A 13,659-nucleotide genomic window follows, 5' to 3' on the forward strand; every position below is an offset into this window, starting at 1 on the left:
AGGTAGCCTCCACCACCTCAGTGGGCAGAGAATTCCAGAGATTCACCACCCTCTGGGAGAAGAAGTTCCTCCTCAACTCTGTCTTAAACCGACCCCCCTTTATTTTGAGGCTGTGTCCTCTAGTTTTAACTTCCTTACTAAGTGGAAAGAATCTCTCCGCCTCCACCCTATCCAGCCCCCGCATTATCTTATAAGTCTCCATAAGATCCCCCCTCATCCTTCTAAACTCCAACGAGTACAAACCCAATCTCCTCAGCCTCTCCTCATAATCCAAACCCCTCATCTCCGGTATCAACCTGGTGAACCTTCTCTGCACTCCCTCCAATGCCAATATATCCCTCCTCATATAAGGGGACCAATACTGCACACAATACTGCACACATAATAGAGTGAAAAGTAAACTTCAAAGAAATTGCTTTATATTTTCTTCCATTTACAACCTGAAAACAAATTGTTTGGTTCAATCAATCCATGCCAGTGTTAATGCTCCTCATGAACCTCCTCCCAGACTTTGTCATCTAATCTCTTCAACGTGTCTTTCTATTCCTTTCTCCCCTGTGAGTTCATCTAGTTTCCCGCCTTTAAATGCATCTATGTTAGTTACCTCAAGTACTCCTTGTGGGATTGAGTTCCACATTCTAATCACTCTCTAGGTGAATACATTTCTCCTGAATAACCTATTGAATTCATTAGTGACAATCTTATGTTTATGGCCCCTAGTTCTGCTTTATTCTGCAAGTAAAACATCAAACAGAACTTGATGTCTCTCCGACATCGGGTTTGGAGATGTGGAGGGGCGGTGGGGGTGCATTTAATCAGGCGGAGGGTGTGGGGTTGGGACCCTGTTGCCTTTTTGCTGCTGCCTGATTAAGCCCAAGAGGTAGGGGGGTGGTGATGGGATGGCTCATGGACAACCTTCCTGTCAAGCACTAATTGAGGCATTTAAGTGTATAATTAATGCCCACATAAGGGCCCCATCCTGTCGCCATTGATTTCAACCAACATCAGGTGGGAGAGTCGCCATGTGGGAAGCCCAAAAAGCAAAGCCAATATGGGTTCCCAGGGCGATGCAGGGAGCTCCCTCCTTCCAAAGCACTCAAAGCCTGATTAAGGGATCAGATATTGGGCCTGCTGAGAAACCCTTTTAACATCCATTAACCCTCTCGCCAGTGACTCTCTCCCTGTGATTACCATCCTCTTCTCACTCACCTGTGGCCTAGGTTCTTCAATGATCCTCAGCGTCTGGTGGGTGTAGTAATGGGTCTGGATGGCACTGACAAGCAATGAAGAGCTTCTGATCCACAACACCGCCCCCGCCCCCCTCCCCCCCCCCCGCCCCCCACCCAGAAGTTTTAAATCCTAGGGAAGGCCTGTTGCTGGCCAGTTAAGTTGCTGATGGGCCTTCCCCATTGGAGGCGATGCCAATCTCTCACTGCTTCTTCAACTGGTGGGCGAGATTCCCATTGCCAACATCAAATTCTACCAATCTTCTCTATGTTTGCCCTATCAAATTCTTTAATAATCTTAGAGTTCTATCAAGTCAGTATTCTCTTTTCCAGAGAAAAAAAGCCTCAACCTGTTCATTTCCTGATCAGCATTACATTTCAGTTCACAATACTCTGAGGTTTGGTCTAACCTAGGTTCAGTACAAGTTTAATATAGCTTCTCTGTGTTCTAATTCTATGCTTGTAGAAATTCCAATGCTTTGTTTTTAATAGTAAGAAGTCTCACAACACCAGGTTAAAGTCCAACAGGTTTATTTGGAATCACGAGCTTTCAGAGCGCTGCTCCTTCATCAGGTGAGTGGATGTAAGTTCACAAACACAGCATATATAGGCAAAGACACATATATGCCATGTTTGTGAAGCTACCTCCACTCACCTGATGAAGGAGCAGCACTCCAAAAGCTCGTGATTCCAAATAAACCCGTTGGACTTTAACCTGGTGTTGTGAGACTTCTTACTGTGCCCAATCCAGTCCAACGCCGGCATCTCCCCATCTTTGTTTTTAATGTATTTTTATCCTGTGTCACTACGCTTTGTGATTTGTTTATCTGTGCCACCAGATCCCTTTGTGTTCCTACCACAGCCTTCTTATTCTTCTTACCAAAATGTATTACCGCACACTTATCAATAGTGTTGTGCATTTGCCAAATACATTCTTCCAGCTTATTAATAACTTCCTATACTTAACACAGTAGACTGTTGGAGCAAGGAATGTTTTGCCACAGGAAGTAGTTGAGACAGAGATAAGTGGATCATTTAAGAGAATATTGAATAATTACTTGAAACGAAAGAAGATAAGAGGTAAAGAAAACCCCTTTAAGTTGCATATTATTTTCATGATTCCAGGGTGTCTCAAACCACTTTGCAAACAATGAAATAATGTTTGAAGTGTAGCTGTAATATGATGCAGGGAAACACAGCAGATAATTCACACCCAGTAAAAAGATAGGCACTGCAATGCAATGAATGATGGATCATCTGTTTTAGTGACATTACTTGAATGATGAATATTGATTAGGTCAGAAGAGTCAGCAAGCCTCGCTCTTTGCCTCGGAGGCCTCCAAGGTTATCTTCCGGTCCAGGGTCCGTGGAGCAGGACGAAAAGTGCTCGCGTTTCTTCTTCCAGAAGGTGCACAGAGAAACCTCTGTGATCAGCAGCCTGAAGGAAGAAGATGGCTCTGTAAGGTCATCGCAGTCTGACATTCTGAGGATCTGCAAATCCTTCTATGCCAGACTGTATGACCTGAAGCCAACAGACAGCACAGCCTCCCAGTCTTTCCTGTCGTCTATTGCGCAGGTCTTAGACGACGGCGAGCGGGAGAGCCTGGACAGACCGGTATCTCTGGATGAGCTGACAAAGACAGTAAGAAGTTTAACAACACCAGGTTAAAGTCCAACAGGTTTATTTGGTAGCAAAAGCCACACAAGCTTTCGAGGCTCTGAGCCCCTTCTTCAGGTGAGTGGGAATTCTGTTCACAAACAGAACTTATAAAGACACAGACTCAATTTACATGAATAATGGTTGGAATGCGAATACTTACAACTAATCCAGTCTTTAAGAAACAAAACAATGGGAGTGGAGAGAGCATCAAGACAGGCTAAAAAGATGTGTATTGTCTCCAGACAAGACAGCCAGTGAAACTCTGACAAAGGCCATCGAGTCCCTTCAGAAGGGTAAAACTCCCGGAAGCGACGGCTTACCGGCTGAGTTTTACTCGGCGTTGTGGGAGTTGACGGGCCTGGACCTGCTGGAAGTACACGAGAGTATGCTTCTGGAAGGCAGCATGTCAGAATCCATGAGGAAAGGCATCATTACCCTCACCTACAAGCAGAAGGGGGAAAGGGAAGAAATTAGAAATTGGCGACCCATTTCACGATTGAACGTGGACTATAAAATTCTGGCCAAGGTCATCGCCAACGGGTCAAGTCTGCTCTGGGGTCAGCGATCCATCCTGATCAAACCTGTGCTGTACCCGGCAGGTAGATCTCTGATAGCCTCGCGCTACTCAGGGATACGATCGCCTACGTGCAGGACAGGCAGGTGGATACCTGCCTCATCAGCCTAGACCAGGAGAAGGCGTTTGAGAGAATATCGCACAACTACATGATGGATGTGCTCTCCAAAATGAGCTTTGGGGAGGGAATCCGCAATTGGATCCAACTGCTCCACACAGACATCAGTAGTGCAGTTTCAATCAACGGGTGGGAATCAGATATGTTTCGGTTCAGGTCTGGAGTCAGGCAGGGCTGCCCTCTCTCCTCCGTCCTTTCTGTGTGTTGCATTGAACCCTTTGCCGAGGCCCTCAGAAGCAACCCAGGCATCAAAGGGGTCACAATCCCAGGCAGCGGAGGCACGCAGGTCAAAGCCTCCCTGTACATGGATGACGTGGCTGTCTTCTGCTCGGACCCCTCGTCTGTTCGCAGGCTCCTCCAAGTCTATGAGCAGTTCGAGCTGGCTTCAGGAGCCAAAGTTAACTGGGTTAAGAGCGAGACCATGTTCTTTGGGAACTGGGCTGACAGATCCTTTGTCCCCTTCACTGTCAGGGCAGATTACCTCAAGGTGCTGGGGATATGGTTTGGAGCGGCAGGGGCACGCGCCAAAAACTGGGAAGAGCTTATCGCCAAAGCCCTGCAAAAATTGGGCTTGTGGGAGCGACGCTCCCTCTCTATCACTGGAAAAAACCTTGTGATCCGATGCGAGGTACTGTCCGTGTTGTTGTACAGGTGTGGCCTATCCCCAAATCCTGCGCAGCAGCCGTGACCCAGGCCATCTTCAAATTTATCTGGAGATCAAAGCTGGATCGTGTCCGGAGGGAAGCTCTGCACAAATCTCCAGAGAACGGAGGGAAAAGCGTTCCCAACGCCGCCCCCATCCTGATGGCCACCGTTGTGTGCGGCTGCATCAAGCTGTGTGTAGATCCTCGGTATGATAGCAGCAAGTGCCACTACTTTTTGAGGTTCTACCTGTCCCATGTGTTGCGGAGGATGGGTCTGGCCACACTGCCGTGGAACGCTCCAAGTAGTTGGACCGTACCGCAGCACCTGTCCTTCATGGAGAAATTTTTCCGCAAACACACCTTTGACCACATGGCGATCAAGCAGTGGTCAGCACGTAATGTCCTTGAGGCCCTGAGAGAAAAGGAGATGGCGGATCCTGTCGGATGGTTCCCTGAGCAGACTGTCAGTGTCATCTGGCAGAATGCCTCATCACCAGAACTCACAAACAAGCACCAAGACCTGGCTTGGCTGGTGGTGAGAAGGGCATTCCCCGTCAGATCCTTTATGCACACCCGAGGGCTCAACCTCACCGCACGCTGCCCTCGAAGCGGCTGCGGGAGTGATGAGACAGTCGCACACCTCCTTGTGGAATGTGCCTTTGCAAAGAAGGTCTGGAGTGAGATGCAGTGGTATTTGTCGAGGTTCGTCCCGAGCAGCTCGGTGGCGTAGGATTCTGTGCTCTACGGGCTGTTTCCGGGAACGCACACCGAGACAAATATCAACTGCTGCTGGAGGGTCATCAACTCGGTGAAGGACGCACTTTGGTCCAGCCGAAACCTGCTGATCTTCCAATTGAAAGAATTGTCCTCGACCGAGTGTTGCAGACTGGCACATTCCAAGGTCCAGGACTATGTGCTGAGGGACGCGCTCAAGCTTGGGGCAGCCGCCGCAAAGGCACAATGGGGAAAGGCCACCGTGTAAAGCCTTTCAACCGAGGCAGACCGAGGGCCCGGTAACTGCAGAATACCCTCGGCCTGCGAAACTGTGTGCCAATCTGAAAAACAAAAAGCACACAGTAAAATCTGATGTATGTATATAGTTTAAGTACTGAAATGTAATTAATGTAATGTCGTGTAAGTAAGCATAGTATTGTACTGTAAAAATGATTCTTTTTTTGCACTGTTTGTAATTTTTGGATCTGTCGTTTTGCAATGGTTTATTTGAGAGTTTTTATTTATGAATAAAGTATATTTTTGAAATAAAAAAAAAATCTGGAGAAATGAGTCCACCTGAGATATCTGCAAGGGAATCAGCTTCATGTCTTATTGGAGAGACGACACTTCCAACAGTGCGGATTTCCTTTATTACTGCACTGGAGTGTGATTAAGGAAGGAAATGACTCATGTAGAACATGAACAGTGGAATGGATCAGCTGCTCTGAATGACCTGTTTCTGCAATCTACATTCTGTGTAGTTTTCTGCAAAGTCCCAGAGTGGAGTCTGAACCCACGACTCTGGTTCGACAGGAGTTCTGCAATCACCTTTCTGAAGCAGGCAGAAAGTTTGCTGATCAATGTTTTCGAGGACTGTGCACAGTCCATGACGGAGTGAATTATGCATGGTTTGTGAAATGAATCAGTCTAATGGGTGAAACGGCTTTGGCTTGATCTGTGCTCCTTTTATAAACAAGACTTTTCAATTTGGCAGACTGCAGCCCACATTGGCAGTCTGGGTTTGTCTGTCAAAGCTCGGCACAAACAGAAATATTTTAATGCCAGTGTTTCATAACGTTTAATATCTCTTAACTCGCCTTTAAAACTCCTCTAGTTCTATAAAGAACATTGAATGTATAAACATTTTAAGAAGATTGGGTCAGCAGGCTGAGCATTGTTTTATGGAACTGGTATTGAACCAATTATAGCACGTTTGCTACAATAGTGACTGAGCCACGAACGATGCAGATTTTGTCTCAAACCATCTATCATATGGATATCATTAACTATAATCAATGCGTCTGGTTAAGAAAATTGTGTCTATAGAACAAACCAAATCATTTATAAGGAAGCTCTCGGATTGAGCATAAACTTAGTTTTTTCTTCCGCGCTGTTGTTTTGAAGCTACAATGCATCATTAACTTTGAAAAATGCATATGTAATTAATGTGACCCATCTGTGTTCTTTTTCAGAATGAGACACCCATTATTTACAAATCACATTACAAAACTGGTTCACCCCTCAAGTAAATGGAAGATTAACCAAGACAGACTTGGCATCAGTGAAATCATAAATTCCATACAGTGCAGAAGGAGGCTATTTCACTCATTGAGTTTGTACTGACTCCCTGACAGAGAATTTTACACATCTTGGGACACTAAAGGCAATTTTAGCATAACCGATCCACCGAACCTTCTCGGGGGGGGGGTGGGGGGGGGGTGGGGGGGGGGTGATTCTCCCAGCCCGCTAGGCTGCTCTAGCAGCGCAACGGACCGAGGGGCATCAACGGAGGCTGTTTTGTGGGCTTCCCGTTGGGTGCCATGGCCTCTGCACATCTCCGTGGTAAAGATTATCAGAGCAATCAGCTGCAAGCCGGAAGTCGGAGCAGAGCTGATTACAATATTCTAATCCACATTTCCAACTTATTAGTAGGCCCGGGACTGAGGTCTTCGGGCCCAATTGCATCTTCCCCCTCTGCCGGGCATGGTTCGCTTCAGCAAGGTTTACAACTGCTCCCCACTAATGAGGAACATGTGGCCTGACCCCGCTGGAGTGAAGAGAGGCCATGAAGGCCCCCCACCCCCAAATGGTCGGGGGTAAGGTGGGGTGCTGACTGGGCAGTGCCAGCTTGGCAGTGCCAGCTTGGCAGTGCCAGCATGGCCCCCTGCCATTCCTCAAAGGGCAAACTGGCAATGCCCAGGGAGCATCTTGGCACTGCCCAATGGGTTTCGGTGGGGATGGGGGTTCCGCCGCCACTCTGCATTTGGGACCAGTGGCAGAGGGAGGGAGGACGGCAATCAAGGCTGGCAATCCAGGTTGAGGGAGGGGGCGGTTGGGACAATCATGGGGGTCGGGGCTGCGGAGGAAAAGGGGGGAGGTCGGGAGATTGGGGCTGGCTGGGTGGGGGGATGGGGAAATCGGGGCTGGCTGGGTGGGGGGGTTTGGGGAGATTGGGGCTGGCCAGGGAATGGGGACATAGGGGTTGGCCCGTGGAGGTCCTGGAGGCCAGCGATCAGGGGTTGGGGGGGTTCGGAGTTGCAGCGATCAGGGGCTTTGCAGGGCTGGCTAGCGATCGGAGGATGGGAGGGTTGTAGGAGCAGTGATGCAGGGTCGTGAGTTTGGCCAGCAATCGAGCTGGCCAGTGATCTGGAGGCTGGCAATGGGGGACCACTGCGCATACACCAATATTGGCATTGACAGATTGGCGCGTGCGCAGTGACCCACTCAGCGCTATGCTGCCACCTCTTGGGGAGGAATAGGCTATGCCCTCTGATTTTCAGAGTGAATCCTGCTAGGGCATTCTGTGGTGCACAGAGTGTGGGAGATTCAATCTGAAAATCCTGCTTAAAAAAAAAATTGGCACGGGTTACTCCCACTTTCATGCAAATTGGGGACTTAGGGTTTTTTTGGGAGAATCCTGACCCACATATTTGGACTGTGGGAGGAAACCAGAGCACATGGAGGAAACCCATGCAGACATGGGGAGAATGTACAAACTCACACACAGTCACCCAAGGCTGGAATTGAACCTAGGTCCCTGGTTCTGTGAGGCAGTAGTGCTAACCACTGTGCCACTGTACTACCCCAAATATGAGAGGGAATTCAGTCCCTGATAGAAAAGTTAATGTTATACTGTAAACCAATGCATCTCTGCGTAATGTGTCACATGTGGTGACATCCGCATTTGGGAAATTTTCCCTTTCTTTCATCTTGGACTGCAAGCAAGTGACACCTAACTGATAAAGCTCAATGCACTGGTTAAGTAACCCACCGTGTGGCAACCTTTTCATTCTTTTGTCTTTTGCTGTTACAGCAATCTGACCAATTTAGTACATGACAATAAAAGACAAACCTGGCGATGTGGAAACTTTTCCTGTAAAAAATAGAGAGAAGAAACAATTCAGACTTGGACCTGAAGTCAAGGATTGCTTTTCAGGAGACCACTCCTGAATACTCAAATGAAAAAAAAATTCTTAAAGTTACAGTCCAACCAAGAAAAACTTTTAAAGGAACAACAGAAGTAGTACAGATTAAATTGGAAGAAAAAATAAATTAGGGGAGGAAATACTTAAAAAACACATTGCAACTTAAGAACTGGTAATTAGGAAAAGATGGTGCTACAAAACCATTTGATGAGAATGTGGAATCATGGAGTACCTATGAAGAGAGATTTCAACATTACCTTGCTGCAAACAGGGTACTGGATGAACTTTCTTGAGCGCAAGAAGGTGGAAAACCTTCACCCTATTACAAAGTCTTGTCCATCCTGCCAAACCTGGTACAAAAACGTATGAGGAATTGACCTTGAAGAACACTTTTTGCCCAAGCCTTTAATCGTAGTGGAGAGATTCAGATATCAAAAATGGAGCCAAGAAGAAGATGGAATTAATCCACGATTTGTAGCTGTATGACAGAAACTAGCCACTCTGTGAGACGGACTTGTTTGTGGACTTCAAAATGAAGGAAATCAAAGACAAATCAGTGAAAGCTCTTTGACACCAAAACTTGGTATGAGATAGCAGCGTCCATAGAATTAGCTGCTAAAGAAGCTTCCCAAATCAAAGCTGGCACCAAAATACACATGATGAAAACTGAGAAAAGAAAATCTCTCAACAAACAAGCATGCCACAGGTGTGCCCAAGTGAGGCATTCTCCACAGGAATGTTGATGTTGAGAAAACAAATGTCATAGCTGTGACAAGAAAGGTTACATAACCAAAGCATGTTGGACCAGACAGAACTCTCAAACCTTGAAGAAGGGTAAATACAAGAGCGCGCCCAAATCTACACAAAAACTCTATAGAATAACCGAAAACAATGAAGATTCCTAGGAAGACATGGAGATCAAAGAACTAAAACTTAGTATTTTATCAATGCAAGAGACCTTGGGTCTATTCAAAACTGAATGGGAACGAAATTAAAATGGAAGTAGATACAGGAGCCACTGTATTTCGTATTTCTGAAAATTCATATCAACAAAAGCCCAAGAACATATCATTAAAGCCTTCTAATATAATCCTGCAAACTTACATGGAAGAGTGGTTCCATGGCAGGTTATATCATGGTGCAAGTTGAAACAAATGTTCAATCTGAAAAATTACCATTACATGTTGTTAAAAGAAATTTTTCTGCACTTTACAAAAGAGCGGAGCTAAACAAAATCAAACTAAATTGGCAAGCGATTAACCTACTGGTTGATGGAAAGTATAGAAACTCTTGGAAAAATACAAGAAGGTATTGAAAATACTTTAGGGGAAATGACAAGAGTCAAAGCATTACTTAAGATGAAACCTGATAGCACTCCAAAATGCTTAAAGGCAAGCACTGTGCCTTACACTATCAAGCCTAAAGTTGAATGGAATTTAAAAATGTAATCAAAGATGAAGTGTTCGCATCTGTAACCACGAGCGATTTGGCAACTTCAATCATCCCTGTCATTAAACTAGATAGTTTTGTAAGGATTTGCGGTGACTTCAAAACAACAATAAATACAGTGCTCTGCGTCAACCAGTCTCCCTTACCATTAACTGAGGATCTATTCACTGGATTGTCTCATGGTAAGCACAGTAAGAAGTCTCACACCAGGTTAAAGTCCAACAGGTTTATTTGGTAGCACAATCTTTCGGAGTGTTGCTCCTTCTTCAGGTGAGTGAGGAATTCTGTTCACAAACAGGGCATATATAAAGACACAAACTCAATTTACAAGACAATGGTTGGAATGCGAGTCTTTACAGGTAATCAAGTCTTAAAGGTACAGACAATGTGAGTGGAGAGAGGGTTAAGCACCGGTTAAAGAGGCTCCGAAAGCTTGTGCTACCAAATAAACCTATTGAACTTTAACCTGGTGTTGTGAGACTTCTTACTGTGCTTACCCCAGTCCAACGCCGGCATCTCCACATCTTGTCTAGTGGTAAACAGTACAGTCCCAAGCATTTCTCCAAATGAAGGTGGCAACTGAGTCGCAACCACAGCTAACAATTGTTACTCAAAGGGTTGTTTTGGTATAAATGCCGACTGATCAGAATAACATTGGTGCCTGCCATGTTCCAAAAGTCAATGGGTCAAATCCTAAGTCACCTCAATGGGTGTCCAGTGTTATTTGGATGATATTTTAATCACAGGCAATGATGAACAGGAACATTTACGGAACTTAAAAACACTGGAACGTCTAGAGAAGCACACTCTTCGTGTGAAGAAAGAAAAATGTGAACTTTTCAAGTCATCGGTTAGCTTTCTAGGCTACGAAATTGATAAGGACAGACTCCAGAAAGAACCTAAGAAAATGACTGCGATTTTAGATGCACCTAGACCACAGAATATACCACAACTGAGATCTTTTTTAGGACTCATCAATTACTATGGCAAATTTATTTCAAATCTTGCTAACATTAAAACCATTTCATACATTATTATGTGCAAACCAACAGTGGACTTGGATGAAAGACTGAAAAGGCATAATGAAGTCAAAAATATACTAACAAAATCGGAAGTCTTAGTTCACTTCGACCTTAATTTGAAAATCCATTTCACATGTGACGCATCTCCCTATGGGGTGGGTGCAGTTGTCTCTCAATCCATTGCCTCCCATCCATTGACTCCATCTACACTTCCTCTGCCTCAGAAAAGCAACTAGCATAATCAAGGACCCCACACACCCTGGACATTCTCTCTTTCACCTTCTTCCTTCGCGAAAAAGATACAAAACTCTGCGATCACGTACCAACCGATTCAAGAACAGCTTCTTCCCTGCTGCCATTAGACTTCTGAATGGACCTATCTTATATTAACCTGATCTTTGTCCACACCCTAGCTATGACTGTAACACTATATTTCTGCACCTTCTCCGATCTTTCTCCCCTATGTACTCTATGAATGGTATGTTTTGACTGTATAGCGTGCAAGATGCAATACTTTTCACTGTATCCCAATACATTTGACAATAATAAATCAAATCAAATCAAATAGGCACGGTGGCACAGTGGTTAGCACTGCTGCTTCACAGCACCAGGGACACGGGTTCGATTCCTGGCTTGGGTCACTGTCTGTGTGGAGTTTGCATGTTCTCCCCGTGTCTGCATGGGTTTCCTCTGGGTACTCTGGTTTCCTCCCACAGTCCAAAGACGTGCAGGTTAGGTGAACTGGCCATGCTAAATTCTACCTCAGTGTAACCAAACAGGTGCCAGAGTGTGGCAACTAGAGGATTTCCACAGTAACTTCTTTGCAGTGTTAATGTGAGCCTACTTGTGACTAATAAATAAACTTTAAAACTTTTTTTAATGCCAAATGGAGATGAAAGACCAATAGCTTTCACTTTGAGAACATTGACAATGAACGAAATGATGCTCAATTGGAAAATGGCGCCCTGAATATAGTTTTTGGAATCAAGAGATTTCATCAATATCTGAATGGTAGACATTTTATCTTGTTAACAGACCATAGGCCTTTAACTGCATAAGACTCAGCAATATAATACAATGTTACACACCCAACCCATTTACATGAAGAAAACATCTCTGGCATTGAATGCAAAATCAGAATTTAACCAGATAATTGAACATGTTCGTTTGAAAAAGTGATTTACCTATAGATAATTAGGAAATACGGAATAAATAAATCAAAATAAAATTCTGAAAGAGCTTTAAAAATTTTAAGATTAAATGCTTTGTTAAGTGCCTTTCTACGCTAAAGACACGATGTGAATACACGATATTGTTGTGGATGGATGGGTAAACCACTTAGTTAAATCTTCAGCACATCCAATTCCATTAAAGTTACAATGCTGTGTAATGTACCCTTCAATGGCTCAGAGAGTGCAATGGAATTAGGGCTGCAATGAACTGAAGTGTGCTGTGGCTAACTATTAAAAAAAACCCAGAACAACTGTTAATAGGTTTCTCAAATGCGGTAAGTAACACCCCACAAATTACAGTCAACAACGTTCCTCCACGTGGAAAATAGACTGGAAAGTGGTTAAGTAAAACAACAGATATCACATGGTTACAACAGAAAGGAAGAAACTGCTAATGTTGGAAATTTGAGATAAAGCAGTAAATAGTGAAAATGCACAGAGGCATGTTAACATCGGAAAAGGGAAAACATAAGTTAACATTCCAGGCCAGGACCCAAACTGGAATGACAAGTGAAGCCCTGAATGCAACTGAATGGAGTGAAACAGAAAAAAGGAATTAGCAGTGGGGAAGCAGGCAGTGGCGTGGGGAGGAGAAAACAGATTCAATGCTCATTTATAGTCAATGGTAGTCAAGTAGTGTCTGTCACTGCAGCCTGTTACCCAGAATGGAGAGGTAATGATATTCACGGGTGAAATGCCAGAAGTTGAATTTCTCCATCAGTTTCTGCTAAACATATTCTTTACGAATTTCCATTTACAATGAATATGGATGCAATTTCCTTTGTCCAAGCTGATGTGAAGAATCAATTTTTGGGGACCCTCTACAACTTGACATTTATTTTCTCTCATCTTTCTTTAGCTGTTTTCATATTTTTCTTGTGTCTCTAAAGATATTCTGGCTTGTATTTCGGGTTCCTTTTATCCTCATTATTAAATATTATAATTAAATAGAAAGCTCAGAAATACTGTCCTCGATTGTTTTCTCACTCTTCTGAAGCCCAGCTGTTAAATAGCCCCCAGAGGTATTATCACCTGCACTGGTGTGGAGAAGGTGGTAAATGGCTATTACTGCAAAATCAACAACGCCTGCAGCAACATGAAAGGCCACACATTATTCCCAAAGGTTCCCATTTGATGCTGTAACCAGTCAGGAACATTAGCTAGAACATCCCTCTCTCTTTGTAAGTGGCTGCTGGACTGTTTTGAAGTTGTCACTGCCTTCCTACCATGCAATAATGCTGGACACTTGGGTACAGACATGATTAGTTGCTGAAGCAGTAATGATGGAAAATGGATGCCAAACATAATATTTTCACCCCTTCTTCTGCATACATTATCCTCCAGAGTGTTGATATTAGCATTTGATAGCATTGCTTCTCTGCTCCTCCTGGTAGTTTGTGGCAGTTACCAATTAGTAATTCATAGAATCATTTCCCCATATCCCTCCAAATCTTTCTTCATCAGTAATAAAATGTCCTCTTGAATGCCTCGATTGTACATGCCTCCATCAGACTCTCATTGTTGACCTTATCACTCGGCTAAACTAATCCAGTTTGGCTTAGTGGTGGCACTCTCAACCCTGAATTAGAAGTTAG

This window comes from Mustelus asterias, chromosome 3 (assembly GCF_964213995.1).
Source record: "Mustelus asterias chromosome 3, sMusAst1.hap1.1, whole genome shotgun sequence".
NCBI classification, from domain to species: Eukaryota; Metazoa; Chordata; class Chondrichthyes; order Carcharhiniformes; family Triakidae; genus Mustelus; species Mustelus asterias.